The sequence below is a fragment of the Stylophora pistillata genome, chromosome 5 (assembly GCF_964205215.1).
Source record: "Stylophora pistillata chromosome 5, jaStyPist1.2, whole genome shotgun sequence".
Classification (NCBI taxonomy): Eukaryota; Metazoa; Cnidaria; class Anthozoa; order Scleractinia; family Pocilloporidae; genus Stylophora; species Stylophora pistillata.
Window position 1 is genome coordinate 24,807,991 of NC_142523.1, and position 15,000 is coordinate 24,822,990.

Genomic DNA, 15,000 nt, shown 5'->3' on the forward strand with positions numbered 1-15,000 from the left:
AAAATTTTTTTTGTGTACTAAACAAGCAGGCTTCGTTGTAACAAGTAAGGCTACTCGATCCGCCGAGGTCAGCGAAGATGTGATTATCCTTGTCATTGAGGAAATACCCCAAAAAACCAAGTAGGCGACTTCGTATGCGGTTGGAATTTTTGAAGGTAAGGAAACTTTTAGTAGGACATATTTTTCTCAACGTTACACTGCATTTGACGAATTAAAAGATACTCACCAAGAAACTACAACAACGGATAAAAGTTAAATTCAATGAAATTGTTTTTACCTTTAAGCTTGGTCTAGAGAGAAAGGAATAACGGAAAGCACTGAAGAGTTTCCGGCAGAAAGACTTGCTGAAGTCCTTCGTAAATTTTACGTGGGGGCACGTACAGTTAGTGGGCAACACTATTCGCGAAACTCCATGAAAGCCATTCGAGCGGGTCTTGAACGGTACCTGAGTCAAGCTCCACACAGGAAAGCATTTTCCATCATACACAACAAAGTTTTTGTTCCATCTAAAGAGGCTTTAGATTACCACCTAAAAAGTTTGGCGAAGACGGGGGCGTTGTCTTCTACAAAACACAAGTAAGCCTTAGAGCGGGAAGATGTGCAGCAGTTGTTTACGGCGAAGCAGTTAGGAAACGACAATTCTAAAAGTCTAGTTCAGACTGCTTGGTTCCATCTGATGCTCTACTTTGGCAGGCGTGGCCGAGAAACCGGAGAAATATGGTAAAGGAAGAAATTGTTTTCAGAAAAACCGCAATCGGCCTGGATTATATTGCCCTTCGAGAGCGAGCGACAAAAAATCATTCTGGCGGCTTCCGTGACAACTTAGATAATTCGCAAGCCATAATGTATGAGAGACCAGACAATACGGAAAGATGTACAGTCAGATGTATAAAAACGTATTTGCAGAAGCGAAACCCCAGCTGCTCACCTTAGGGCAAAGGCCAAGAAACAACAGCACCGGTGAATTTAACGAAAGCGACGCGTTGCGGTACTGCAATGTCCCTTTAGGGAAAAACACCTTGCAAGATTTACTCGGCCGCATGAATAAGAAAGCTAGTCTGTCTACTCACTTCGCATCGCACTGTATTCGGGCGACATCAGTAACCATCCTCTCAAAGTAGCCGGCCTGGAGAATTCGAGAGAGTAAGAAGTGTTACTGGCCACAAAAGTTATGCCTCAATCGATTCTTACCGCGAAAGACTGACAATTCAACAAGTGCAGTCCTCAGCCATAATCAGCAATTTTGTGGTTCCAGTGACAGCGAGCCAAGCTGTTGCACCGCTCAGAGTCACCGCTCAGTCACGAAGTTCTCTTGGAACACTGCAGCAAAATCAGAGCCAAGACGAAACTCGCTGCATTAATCAACAGTCTAATGTTAGCGTTCACGAAACCAGCGCGGCTCATGCAGAACTTTTCATCGGGTTCTTGTCAGAACTATACTTTCAACTTTTACGGAGAGTCTGCGTAAAAAGACGTCTGAAATGTGATCTTCTAGAGCCTTGTGTAAAACATTCTTTGCCAAAGTTCATGATTTTAGGTCGCCATTTTTTAAGAAAAAAAATTAATGGTTTGAGGGCCGCGAAGTTAGTTAGAAGCTTCACTTTTCGGGCAAATATTTTTTTAAGAACATCAAATTTCCGGGGGGCAACTATAGCCGATAGTTCCTCGACAGAAACACTCTATTGTTTAAATAGTGCAAATTAACATGTAAGTGATTGCTAAAAGGCGATTGTGTGACACTCGGTAAGTTGTAAGATGACATTTGGTACCACGTATCAGACGAAAAAACAGTTTTCAACATTTCCAGTCTGCATTCTGTCCCCAATCTGCAGTCTGCATTTCGTACCTGGTCTGCATTTCGTACCTGGTCTGCATTTCGTAGCCGGTTTGCAGTCTGTATTTTGTACTGATCGATAGCTAAAATGTGAATTCTGACCGTTCACCCGACGTCACCCCAGCAGTTCAAAATAATATCAAGTACTTTCAACTGTATCCGGGAGTTACCCATTGGAAATTAATTATCTTCAAAACTTGTTCAAACGCAATGTATCCACGACTTATTCACAGTTTCCTGTGATTTTTTTCATGATTTACTAAGCCCTTCTGTAAAGACAGCTGAAGTTCATGAATATTCATGACATCAAAAATAGTATAATGTCGAGTCCTCATCTTTCCTTATTTGGTCTCATCTTTCCTTATTTGGTCTCATCCTTCTGTAATTTCCAAATGCACGCATTTTTGTTGTTGTTAAACACCTCGCTTTTCCCAAAAGAAAAGTATATATTTGACGCCCTTAAACAGAGAAAGAAATGGGAAATCAATTAAACAGTTAAAAAAAAAGGAAAAAAAACATGACATAGTGAAGCTGAGGGTCAGCAGCAACTTTTTCCTTTCTAGAAACGACATGGACTAAAATGTTATAATGTGACACTTGGTAGCAAGAGCTATTTTAAATCAATTGGCAATCAACATAAAAGGTCTCATTGTTTCTTAACAATACTTGTCTGTCTGCATATTGGTTGAAATAAGATGAGAATTATGACGCCAGCCCCATAACCCTGGCGATAAAAAAGAAAAAAAAAAAAAAAAAAAAAGAAAAGAAAATGCTATAATTTTGATCTATATTTGGTCGGATTCACCTTGATTGTGGACTGTCTCTTGTTTTCCATCGCCAACTATTGTGGCCAAGCGCCCGCGTAACGTAAGCGGTTTTTTACAAATGTAACTAAAATCGGCGTCAAAGTTTATAAAGAAATGTATGGAGAGATTTTTGATAGTTCAAAAAAATTCGGTTAAAATTTTACGGATGGAACGTTTGCCAGTAGTATTAAAAAAAGGTGTCTTAGCACAGTTTCCATGTTTTTGCCTTTCTTACCCCCCCCCCCCCGCCAACTACCAAAAAAATATACCTCCGTTGACCACTAACTCGACGATCGACTCTACGGGCACGAAAAGTTTGAGTTTTTTGTTTGGCCTCAACAGTGGCTATTCCATATTCTTGTTTCTGTTGAACAATGCAGTGGTTTACTCTTGTTGGTGGTTAATACCGTATTAACCACCAACGGAGGTTCCTAAATGCAGCCCTCCAAAGGTGGTTGAGGAGGATTTGCGCCCAATTTCCCTAACTTCACAGCTTGCTAAGATCTTCAAGGGATTTACCTACTCGTCCATGCTCTCCCAAGTTCAACATCAGCTTGACGAGAAGCATTTTGCGGTTGCTCGTAAATCTACTACTCACGCACTGGTGTACTTCATGCACGTCATCCTCGAATTACTCGACAGGGAGGACATGTACACCAGGATTTTGTTTACGGATTTTAGTAGGGGGTTTGATCTCGTCGACCACAGCATGCGGTCGGAGGAGCTTGGTATTTATGAAGCCATTGTCCGTTGGGTTGGCGCCTTTTTGGTTGGCCGGTTGCAACGTGTTAGGATTAATGGCCAACTGTCCTCGGCCATCTCGCCTCGTAGTGGTATCCCACAAGGTACGCACTTGGCTCCCCTTCTCTTCGCTATACTTGAGAATAGCCTGGTCATTGAATGGTGTGCTCGTCTTAAGTACGTTGATGACCTCACCATCCTGGAACTTATTCCCAGGAACTCCAATAGTTGTCTGCCTATCATCGCATCTAATGTAAATAAGTATTCCCTGGAGCGCAATATGAAACTAAACCCTAAAAAGTGTAAAGAGATGGTTGTTGACCTTCTCAGGTATAAATCAACATGTTCCGGTCCTCTACTAATAGGGGGCGCCCTAATCGAAATGGTATCCGAGTACAATCTACTGGGGGTCATAGTTTCTGATGACCTTTCATGGAACGCACATTGTGAGTACATATACGGCAAAGCTACCAAACGCCTCTACGGGTTGAGGATTCTTAAGAATAGTGGACCTTCACCTTCCCAATTACTATCTCTATACTGCAGTACGATTCGCTCTGTGCTCGAATATGCGTCCCCTGCATGGGCACACTTCCAGCCTACCTAAGTGACCTTTTAGAATAAGTCCAGAAGAAAGCTCTTTATATTGTCTTCCCTGATCGTTGTTATAGCGACGCACTGCATCTTGCTGACCTTGAACTACTTAGTGATAGGCGGCAACAAGCTTGCGTGAATTTTGCCAAGTCCTGTCATATGTCAGAAACACTTACTAGTCTCTTTCGGGTTCCGCTGGTTTACTACCACGGTTATAATTTACGCTCAGGCTCACAATCGGTTCAGGCTTCTACTGGAAAATGCAAAACATTTCATGATTTTCTGAAGTCTGTCAAATTTCAAAATATATGTCGTGACCGCCCCCTGTAATTCAGTTGTTACTGCAATAGGGTTGAATAAACGATTGATTGATTGATTGATTTTCTACCTTAAATTTCAAACCTTTTTACGGTTAAGATCGGCCAGAACGGAAACAAGATTGATAATATAAAAATCATAATTAACCTATCGGAAGAACTAGAATCATTCTTGAAAAGAGATAATTATTAAGAGAAAATAGCCTTAGAAGACTTACACAACAACAAAATAAACGGAAGATTCGGAGAAGGGGCGTTCACAAGTACCACCCCCGAAAATGCTACGTGGTCTTACAGCACATTATCTAATTCAAAATTCAGTGCGAAGATAAAAAGGTATAAGCTGTTTACACTCAGTGTCACCTTAAAGAAAGGGGTGTTGAAGGTGTTAAATTAAACTTCAAGAAATAATTATTCCTGGATCGTGAATTTGACATAGAATTTCATCCAAAAAAACGGGTCTGGAAATAATTAAAAGTACAAGAAGTAGAAATTTTCAGGAATTCCTGTGCGGGGTGAGCTTTTACTAGAGAGATTTACTCTCATCCTTAACTAGCACATTGACATAATCAAAAACATAGCTTACCTTGAAATATACTACAACAAATTCCATTTACCGTAGAAACTGAACATCTCCTTCCATACCAAATTCACAACGTTACCACAATAAGAAGGTGAAAGAAATTGTACTCAGATGAGACCGCCAAAAGGAAAGGGAAATAAACAAACTGCTTTCTATAATTTTTACATTGACTGGCTTAAAGTAATAATACACTTCTATTCCTTTTGTTAACTCTTAAATAAAAACACACTTGACGAAAATTCTCGCTAGATTTCAGTTTTGTCTTTCAACATTAAGGATAAGTTTTAAAAGGTAAATGACGTACAAAAAGCAGAAATGAGTATGGCCAAGAATTAGGGTGAAAAATTTTATCTAACTATAGTACGGAGATGAGCCATCTTAAAAATATAGATTTGAAAAAAATGAAAAAATCTGTTTTGATTGATTGGATTTTAAAACATGACAAAATATTGGCTGAATTAAACCAATTCCAATGCCAAGATCACAAGAGTCTGTTAAGCAAAATGGTTCAAGAATATGAGAAAAATAATATGGCAACTCCTGTTCCAAAACCAAGGACTATTAGAACTAATATTACATTCAAGGATAACGCACTGAGTGAATTTACTAAATCATTTAAAATCAGTATTCGTAGTGATAATAATGCTTTGAAACAGTTGAGAGAAACAAGGAAAGCGATTTTTCATATGTTAAGAGGTCAATTATTGGAAATGAAAGGTCTTAAGTTTGTTGAGACTTTAAAAATTACTTTTAGTAAATGAAGAGTGGTGAAGATGAATTTCAAAGTGCATTTTTAATTCATCTTCAAAAACTGTGATTAATGAGGCTGATCTTGAGAGGGATCCTAAAAGTTCAAGCTCTGAACTTATTAATAGAATTGATAATTGGATTTCTAAAGGATCTGGATGGAGACAATAGATAGATTTGATCAACGTATTATAAATATTGTTAAATAAAAGCTAATGGAAGGGTCTTCATATATGCAACTTCCAAGTGAATTAGTACTTACAAAGAGTTTGATAAAATAATATGAAGAATGAAAATAATGAATGTTTTAGATGGTGCCATGTGAGGTATCTCAATCGGCAGCAGAGAATAATCCACAAAGAATCAGGAAGACAGACAAATAGTTTGTTGATAAATTGGATTACTCAGGTGTTGATTTTCAAGTTTCACTGAAACATTACAATAATAAGATTGAAAACAGAATGACATCAGAATTGATGTTTTTGGTTATGAAAATAACCTAAACATTTGAGAATGAAATGAGCCCACTTATAATTGATAAGTTATGACAACAAGAGCCGTTATGTATTGATAAAAGATTTCAACAAGATGATGAGGCATAAAACCAAGCATAATGAGGAAATACTTTTTGTATGTATTATCCACAGTGTTTTAGTAGTCAAGATATATTAAGTAAACATATGGAGATTGTATTGCTATAAATGGAAAGTAAAATAAAAAAAATGGCAGAAAAGGGTGAAAAATTTTTCTTTACATCTATACAGACAGATTCCACTTCCATTTTGCGGTTATGCTGATTTTGAGGCCACACACAGAACCTTATCAGAAGCATACAGATTGTGGTTATAAATGCTTATAAACTACTTTGTTGTTATGATGACAAACTTAGTAAACCAGTTCAGTATTTCAGAAGTGAGCATGCTGTGGAGAAACTTTTGAAACAAATTCTTGAGGAAACAATATATTGCAAAGATATGGTTTATAAGCCTTTCAATAAAGCTTTGAAATGACTGATGATGAAGAAATTCAAGAAAGCTAAAAGTTACAATATTTGTACAAAACAAATACACAAATGAATGCATCAGAGTGGGAGATCATGATCATATCACGGGAGAATTCAGTGGATGAGCACATCAGGATTGTAATTTGAAGCTTAGGCTCAATATTTAAAAAAATGTGACCTCTCACGGAATAACGTACACTAACGGCTTTCCGTTTACAAGCCGTTTGTCAGCCGTTTAGAAAAAATTTGCATCCGTCTGAACGGCTTCGGTCATCCGTTCGTCGAAATCATCAGCCCGTTCAAACGGCTTGTTCACCCGTTCGTCGGAAACATCAGCCCGTTCGAACGGCCTGCTCATCCGTTCGTGAAAAACATCAGCCCGTTCGAACGGCTTGGTCATCCGTTTGTGACAAACATCAGCCCGTTCGAACGGCTTGGTCATCCAGTACTGTTGTCGAAAACAAGACATACGAACGGCTTGGTCATCCGTTCATTGAAAAACATCAGTCCGTTCGAACGACTTGGACTATTTTCCGTCGAACGACTTGTAACATCGGTTTGGAAGGTTCATACTAGTAACGCCACCCGTTTACTGAAAATAAATTCTTACGTTCGAGCGGCATTAGTCATCTGTCACGTGCTAATGTTTACAAGATTTGTCCAACTTCATTCGCTCGAATTTTGCCTTTAAACACTGCGCGTACACAAGCAATAACATGTTTCCTAATCGATAAACACTAACTTTCCGTATACGCTTTTCAGTGGGTATGTGAAGTTTTATTGTCTTGCCGTTCTCACATGGGAGCGTGTCTTTGACCAAAGATTTAAGTAGGTCACAAGTCATGAATTAAAATATCAATAGAATTTTCTACCACCTAACTTTCAATTGTTTCTGAGCGGTACTGTTGACAAGCGAAAGAGTCGATGGCAGGAAAGATTTCGTTTGTAGTATCAATTAACACACAAACAACAAAAGTCTAAGTGTTCATCAGACATCTTTTGAAATGCATTGTTTACATACATTTGTCTTCGGTGTTGACTCTGTCAAATAACGAATAATCTCACGGCGAAAAAGCCTTTGTCTTTTACACTCGACTCAAGGTCTCATATAAAGACGAATACTGTTTAGGGAGAATGCGGGGTATACGGAAAGTTAGTGTTTATCGATTGGGAAACATGTTTTCGCTTGTGTTCGCGCGGTGTTTAAAGGCAAAGAGCGAATGAAGTTGGACAAATCTTGTAAACGTTAGCACGTGACAGATGACTGACGCCGCTCGAACGCAAGAATTTATTTTCAGTAAACGGGTGGCGTTACTAGTATGAACCTTCCAAACCGATGTTACAAGTCGTTCGACGGAAAATAGTCCAAGTCGTTCGAACGTACTGATGTTTTTCAACGAACGGATGACCAAGCCGTTCGAATGTCTTGTTTTCGACAAACGGATGATCAAGCCGTTCGAACGGGCTGATGTTTTACACGAACATGAAGCGAACAATAAATTATTTGGCAACATGCAAAGCTGCTACAAAAAAGTTACAGTCACGTTTGTGCGCAATAAAGCGGCAATAAACACTCGACATGGCAAAGATATAATTATGACGAAAATTTGACCTTCATGGGTTATTCGAGTTTTTTTTTAAAGACGCTGAACTAAGTCTCTGTTTAACAAGCTTGAATACTTAGTCAGGCAATTTTATAGCATCAAAACAGTTGACTATCCGTTCGAAGCAACAAAATCTGAATTGGACCGTATCTGCCCATTCGTTAGGATTGATAACCTATCTTTTCGGCCTTTATGGCAATTGTTTTTCACGAGCCGTTGGAAATTAATCGTAAACCCGTTCATCTGTTTATGTCAACCCGTTCCAAAATTTTCGCAAGCCGTTGAGTCGTTCGCGTGACCCGTTCGATAATTTTGACAAGCCGTTCGGTCGTTTGGGTAACCCGTTCTATAATTTTCACAAGCCGTTAGGTCGTTTGCGTGACCCGTTCGAAAATTTTGACAAGCCATTCAGTAGTTTAGGTAACCCGTTCGAAAATCTCCACAAGCCGTTCGGAATATTTGATAACCCGTTAAGCCGTTCGATAGCATCCGTTCGAGCGGGTGAGTTACCCCGTTTGTTAGCCGTTCGGTGGCCGTGCGTTTCACCCGTTTAACGGAAAGTCGTTAGTGTACGTTTTTCCATGAGAGGTCACAAATTCCAAAAAATAACCAAACAAAAGTCATCTTTATCAAATAAGCTGATGTCAGCACATGTTCCACCAACATTGATATCAACAGAATATCAAAAGGCGAATACACAATTGAAGCATTCAAAATGTTTTGGGAAAAATCTGATGTCAGTTCTATAAGTACCTATACTAACATAGTTGCAAGATCAATTGGAAATACCAACAATAAAATAGACACAAAGAAACTAAGTGAAGAAACAAGAACAATCATACAAATAAATAAAAACAATGGCAGCCTTCTATCAGTAAATGTAGCGATAAACATTTCACAAAACACACCTGTTTATGTTGCTTTGTATGGAATCGAGGATTATCATGATGTTCCAAATGATATTCATGATGGTTTATTCAAATACAATGCCTCGTTAGATACAGCCGAATTCAGCAGTAACATCAAGATAGCAAAAAAATTAAAGATCCAAGAAGCAACAGATGATGACAACCCAATCACTAAAAAAGCATTCGATAAAGAAATTAAAAATTATTTCTATTATTGTATGCAACATGATAACTCCAAGGAATCCTTAATTGAACACAAACAAATTACGTACCAACTACAAGATGTTTGACAACAAGAAATGAAAAAAAAACCAATGATCCTGTTATCTATCATAAACTTCAACCATATCGATTCTGAATTACATAAAGACACAAGAACAGAACTTGAAAACCTTTACAAATTCTATCGTAAAAAATACTGTTTATTCAAAAGAACAGTTGTCAAACATTTCAAACAAGTGAACTTGACTTGTGAAATAACCAGTTCTATTCTCATTGTAAGTAAGACAATTGCTGGAGCTGCTACACTCAATGTAACAGCGCCCGTGCGCTTTAGTTTCTGCAGTATTTTTATATTCCCTTTTTTTGCCTCTACAGCATTTTACGTCACGATGACTCTCCGCTAGTTATCACGTGACTTCAACTTATATGCCGCAAAACACTTATGTAATTTCCATAAGGCTCACAGAAATTCGACGGGCAACTTCAAAGAACTTTGAGTAACCTTTAGTTACATTAGGCTATCACTGCTTAACTCAGAACCTATAAGAGCGTTCGCCCCAACACGTCCTACCAAACAGGTCACTGTAAGAGTTGGCACAATAAATCTAAGCCTTGTGGAAACTGTGAGTCCTTAGTTCCTTTTTAGTTTCACGGATCTCTCCGCCGCAGCAGCTGACGCCGCTACACTCAACCCAATAGTTCTCAGTTCAATCCCTGGATCAGGCGTAGTATTGACAGCATACACAAAAATGAGAAATTATCCAAGAAAAATAAAATATTAATGTGCAAATTCACATTCACATCATATGAAAAACAATTTCTGAACCAAACGAAACTACCAGTCCTTGGAAACATAGTCAGATACATGACAAATATGAAAACAAATACAGAAAGAAATTCAGGACAAAATAGATTTTATATTATCTCCTCTTTCTTCTAAAGCCTTATTCCAAAATTGCTCATATCTTTTCATCATTTTTTTCCATTTGGTTGCTTCAATATGAGCGTTAATACCAATCAAAGAGAAAATCTTGTTTATCGCAAATTTCATGTTGATCGTTCTTTTCTTTTTTCCCCTTCCATTCATCAAGAACAAAAAACACTTTTTCTATTCTGTTGATGGTGTCTCTGTTGATCTGAATATTATATTCTCTTTCAATGTCAAATAATTTATTATTCTCTCAATATGATACTTTCCGTGAATTAAATACTCTTTTTCCTGAACTTGAATTTGGTAGTCAATGAACAATGAATTCATTCACAAGTCCATATCCTTCAACAAAACCACATTCAACACAAACGAATTGATAACCAACACATTGTATATAAGAATTTAAGCTGCAACCTCTTTATCTTCTTCATATTCGACAAGTATTTCCACAAAAAAGACAAACATCTTCTCCAAAATCAACCAAACCTTCATAAATATTATCACCACATATTAATTTTTTTCAATTTCTTATCTCATCTCAGTCTTTTCAATCTTCTTTTTCAAAATCTGTCTACAAACACCACAAATGATTGTTATTTTCCAATCCAAGGTGAATAATTATCATAATAACACATACTATATTTTAACAATATAAATTAGTTTTACATACATTTCACACACCATAACATACAACATCATCTTCAGAAACAATCTCATTATCAATCAAACACTGGTTAATCACAGCAACTCTGTTACCTTGTAACTGAATAAAACTCTTGTCATTATTATTCAAAACATTTCCACCACATTTACATACATTCTTTTCAAAATACATACCATTTTTTAACATCTGATTTAGACTCATAAAATTATTGAAACCTTCAACTGTAGTCACATATTTTTCTATTTCTCATTATCATCATTCATATATGAGTATTTATATCAAATTGCAGAAAATCCATCTTGCCATGCAATCAGTACATACAATTTTTAACCACTTATCATATTCAATTTGTGTTGTAAGATTTTCTAAGCATCCTTTTCCAGAAGAAATCTTTTAATTATCTCGTCTCAAGTTACTGTGATCTTTATCTGTAAAATCAATTTTCTTTCCTATTGGAATCAAACCATTAAAACATTCATAAACAAATCTATAAGCAGCAGCAGCATTATTATTAGATGGATCATATTCAACAATAGAAAGTTCTTCAGGACAATCTTTTGGGTAACACCACTGACCAACGAATATGTTTTCCTTTACCATGAATACATAATTCATAAATACAATTATTAAGTTCACAAACACTTTTACCTGGACAAGCAAAAGCATTCTTTAAAATCTGGATGCTGAGGATAATTTCTTCCATTCAATTTCATAGAATCCGATTCTAAATCTTCTAAAATAATTCGGTTAACGTCAACAGGTAAATATTTTGGATCTCTTAGTTTTTGAATTGGTTTTAAACCTTTATCAGTAACCAAAAATTTACGACCAGTAAAAATAACTTTTTTACTTTCCGTATTTTATAATATAGAACGCGATTTACCCTTTAAGTCTTTCTTTCCGTATTAGCCACCAACAAGAGTAAACCACTGTATAATTCAACAGAAACAAGCATAATTATGAAATAGCCACTGTTGAGGCCAAACAAAAAAATTAAATTTTCGTGCCCGCAGCGTCGATCGCTGAGTTGGCGGTCAACGGAGGTATATTTGTTTGGTAGTTGGGAGTAAGGAGGGCAAAAACATGGCAACTGTGCCAGGACACCTATTTTTCATGTACTTTTACCGCAGCGAGATGCCATTATAACGACTGCTGTCTGTGTACTACTGTAAATAATAATATTTAAGGTAATAAAAAAACACTTTATTTTTCCTTTGCTTTGTATCAAGGTAAGCGACCCGTCTAAGCCTTTATAGCTGGCAAAGATATACTGAAAAGCAAAAATTTAGAAACAGATCGATACCTGTATTCCTGTGCTTGGTACTTCACTCGCCGGAGTGGAGGCCCATAGCGAATTGTTTGCTCCGTCGTTTTCCTTTGCAAAGAACGCAAAACAAATCCTGAGCCTTGCGAGAAAGAAAAAAAAGCTTCTACCTGCAATATCAACTTTCTTCCAGAGATTCCGCACTCGTTCGAAGCACAATTTCTCCAGAGAAACTACTAGTTTCGGTGACAGGGACGAGAAACGTCTGCGCATGCGCCAGAGACCCGCGGTAAGAAACGCGGGCTCAGACGCGTGCTTAATTAAACTCAATAAATTTTGCGTGAAATGAACAGCCGTTACAAAAGTTTAAAAAATAGGGAAGCCGTTAGAAGGATAAGGTTTTGATTCTCATTTTTGAAAAGAAGAAAAGAATTTTAAAAAATCTAGAGGGTGTACAAATTGTACAAAAATTGTTCTCGCGCCGAGAAACAGTCTTTTCTGCAAAGTTTCAATACGGTTGCGAACTGGCTCAATTTGCGGCAACGTTTACAGTGTCGTGTTGGCTTTTTGTGATCAATTTTTCGTCCGTTCATGCAAAATGTTGGTTCGTCGGTAAAACAAGGAGGAGTAAAGAAGCTTTTTACGGCACTTCTAAGCCCCTGCCACTTGGTTTGGCAAGAGCCGTGAACTTTCCTGAAGAAACTCCAGTTTGTTGACCTCATCGTCGAACGATCGAAATTCGAAAAGCAAGATAGTCGCTGCTCATCGTCGTTTCCCGACCGACATTCCAATTAATTAAACTTAATTCCCGTAAGCCTTTTGGAAATTTTAGACAATAAAGGGAAGAAAGAAAGCGAGATATCAATCAAGGAGCACGTGGTGTGACACCTGTGAAATAACATTTTAACAAAGTGCCGACGGAGACTGAAGTATGGTGATAACAAATGGATTTCGTTGTAAACTATGTTGACTCAAAATCATGCATTTGGTTTTGTTTTGAGTTAAATCTAGGAAGGTAGTTAGGATTGGAAAAATTACGAAAAAAGAAGCCATTTATTTTTTAACCAAAGTTAAATATCTATCATTGCAAAACGAATTACTGTTAAGTTTACATAGGTAAACTTCCACTATTTTAATTAAGCTAATATCGAGAGAGGGAAGTTTTCTCTCATCAATATCTTGCAATAGTTCCATTATCTACTGTGTTGTCAAAATAGCTTAGTTAAGTTTCCATAACATTAAATTGTTTTGGAATTTACTTTTGTGTCTGTTATTATCACCATTCAAATTCAAGACAGATACCAGTAAACTAATTGTCAATGAAAACCAGCTCAGACCAACCCATCCTTAACTCCCACCCCCCATCATATCAATCGAAATATTCAGTTCAAACTTTTTTTTAACTCAAAGAACCTTTTTTTGGCTCCCTATAACTAACCTCTTCTATTCCTTTTACCACCTACTTTTAATACTAACCAGCATGTTACTCATCTCCCTCGTTCCTTTTCCTCTGATTATGACTATCTCATCTTATTTCATTCTAACATTCCTTATTATTATTATTATAAATTTTTGTACTGCCTTGAGGTGGCTGCAAATTGAATATAAAAATAATGAATAAACAAATATGTCAAAGAAATCTTAAAAAAAAACCAACAAACAATGAAGCAAAAAGGGCTCTTTCCAACATTCTAGAGAATAAAGCTTTCTTTATGGAGTCTTTTGCAATGAAAATCTTTCATTTTCCTTTTTTTCTTTTCTTGTGTATCTTTTTGTCTTTTTATGTTGTATTTCTTCATTTTCATTTCATTTCCGGTGTAATTACATTAAGTTATGAAAAATTTGACCCACTATCTGCAGGTCAAAGGAATACCTTGTAGATATATAAGAAAATAAAGGTGTGGAAGTGTGGACCTTCAATGCTAGTACCCAATTGAACTACTGATAGTTTTTATATTAATGCTGCCATATGACTGACATAACTGCCTTGCAGTTTGTGGGTCCCTCAGTGCAAATTCTCTATTGAACAACTAACCTTTTATTTTCATCATTTCACACTTTCAACACTTGCCACCATCACGTTTCTTTTCCCCTTATCAACCCACTATTTTTGTGGAGACTTGGGAACCCTTTCATTTGAGATTCCATATTTTTACATAATCAATCAATCAAGTTTATTGACTATATGTGCGGCATGGTTACCCTGATTGCCCAAGCCAGAGGCTCATGTATGAAACATAAGAGAGCAACCCACCCATCCCACCCCAGAGGAGGACATCCACCACACAGTAATCTCGGGCGTGGGAAATTCATGTCTCCTACCTCTAACACTGCAGGAGACGGGGCCTATGGTTTATTTGTCGTTATCCGAAAAGACTAGAATTTCTATCCATTTCTTGATATTATAGAAAGGTAGCAAATTCTCCTCAGTTATTTTTAAGACCATGAGTATTGGTCTGGCCTGGGCTCGAACCCTCGACCTCCCGCACAACACAATCCAGCACTCTAACCATGTAATGCCACAAAGGTTGTAGATAAATCTATTTCATTTTTTGGAAAAAAGTTTTTCTTTCTTAAAAAAGAAAAAAAAACAGTCAATATCCAACCACATCAACATGGCAATGTCACTTTCTGTTTCTTTCTGAGCACTATTTCACAGTCAACAGTTCTTGGCAGAACAGGAAGCAACTCATGTACACTTATTGCCCTTTTGTTTAGCAAATTGTTTTATTCATCCAATTTGGATATTTCTGTAATAAGAAGTCCACTGAGTCAGGCGTGG

The 15,000-nt window shown here is 37.2% G+C and overlaps 1 long non-coding RNA gene across 3 annotated transcripts; it reads right to left on the bottom strand.

Moving 5' to 3' along the window:
- Window positions 1-1,358: 1,358 nt before the first annotated feature.
- LOC148730977 (uncharacterized) lies at window positions 1,359-12,491 on the bottom strand. Of its 3 annotated transcripts, XR_016001416.1 has the most exons (4): window positions 12,258-12,491; window positions 4,152-4,228; window positions 3,160-3,674; window positions 1,359-2,292 (listed from the first exon to the last, which is right to left on the bottom strand). It is a non-coding gene; the product is annotated as an uncharacterized LOC148730977 (long non-coding RNA). The 3 variants fall into 3 exon arrangements; XR_016001417.1 differs by lacking the exon at window positions 1,359-2,292 and having other exon boundaries at window positions 2,563-3,674; window positions 4,152-4,225; window positions 12,258-12,487; XR_016001415.1 differs by lacking the exon at window positions 1,359-2,292 and having other exon boundaries at window positions 2,563-3,674; window positions 12,258-12,487.
- Between the last annotated feature and the right edge of the window lie 2,509 nt (window positions 12,492-15,000).